We start from the raw sequence: 1,131 nt of genomic DNA on the forward strand, positions 1-1,131 counted from the left end.
CCCCCCCCCCCATTGCTGCATTGGCCCCATAGAATCGCTGCAGGACGCTGATAAATGCACGGGCTGCGCTGCAGGACATGGACGGGCTGAGAAATGCAACGTGCTGCAACCGGCGCTGCAGCGTGAAACCCCCAATAACCCCCCACACACACAGTGCAGGATGCAATAAAGGCTGACGGGAAGGAGCTGCATGTGGGGCTCAGCGCATTATGGGGTTCAGGGCTGTATTATGGGGCACGTTATAGGGTTCAGGGCTGCATTATGGGGTTAGGGTTGCATTATGAGCTGCATTATGGGGTTTGGGGTTGCATTATGGGGCACGTCATAGGGTTCAGGGGTGCATTATGGGGTGCATTATGGGGTTTAGGGCTGCATTATGGGGCACGTTATAGGGTTCAGGGCACATTATGGGGTGTATTATGGGGATTTGGGGTTGCATTATGGGGTGCATTATAGGGTTCAGGGCTGCATTATAGGGTTTAGGATTGCATTATGGGGTGCATTATGGGGTTCAGGGCTGCATTATGGGGCACATTAAGGGATTTAGGGTTGCATTATGAGCTGCATTATGGGGTTAGGGCTGCATTATGGGGCACGTTATGGGGTTCAGGGCACATTATGGGGTGTATTATGGGGTTTAGGATTGCATTATGGGGCACATTATGGGATTTGGGGCTGCATTATGGGATGCATTTGGGGTTTAGAGTTGCATTATAGGGTGCGTTATGGGGTTTAGTGCACATTATGGGGTGCATTATGGGTTCAGGGCACATTATGGGGTGTATTATGGGATTTGGGGTTGCATTATGGGGTGCATTATAGGGTTCAGGGTTGCATTATGGGGTTTAGAGTTGCATTATGGGATGCATTATGGGGCACATTATGGGGTTCAGGGCACATTATGGGGTGTATTATGGGGTTTGGGGTTGCATTATGAGCTGCATTATGGGGTTAGGGCTGCATTATGGGGCACATTATGGGGTTTAGGGCTGCATTACGGGGTGCATTATAGGGTTTAGGGTTGCATTGTGGGGTGCATTATGGGGTTTAGGGTTGCATTACGGGGTGCATTATGGGGTTTAGGGCTGCATTATGGGGCACATTATGGGTTTCAGGGCATGTTATGGGGTG

The 1,131-nt window shown here is 50.5% G+C and overlaps 1 long non-coding RNA gene across 1 annotated transcript in view; it reads left to right on the top strand.

The window, feature by feature from the left end:
• Positions 1-6: 6 nt before the first annotated feature.
• The window catches only part of LOC107323721, an 8,392-nt gene continuing 7,267 nt past the window's right edge, over positions 7-1,131 (top strand). Inside the window, exon 1 of the long non-coding RNA XR_004309509.1 lies at positions 7-214. This is a non-coding gene — a long non-coding RNA (uncharacterized LOC107323721). The remainder of the gene's footprint in view (positions 215-1,131) is intronic.

Source organism: Coturnix japonica, chromosome 22 (assembly GCF_001577835.2).
Source record: "Coturnix japonica isolate 7356 chromosome 22, Coturnix japonica 2.1, whole genome shotgun sequence".
Taxonomy (NCBI): Eukaryota; Metazoa; Chordata; class Aves; order Galliformes; family Phasianidae; genus Coturnix; species Coturnix japonica.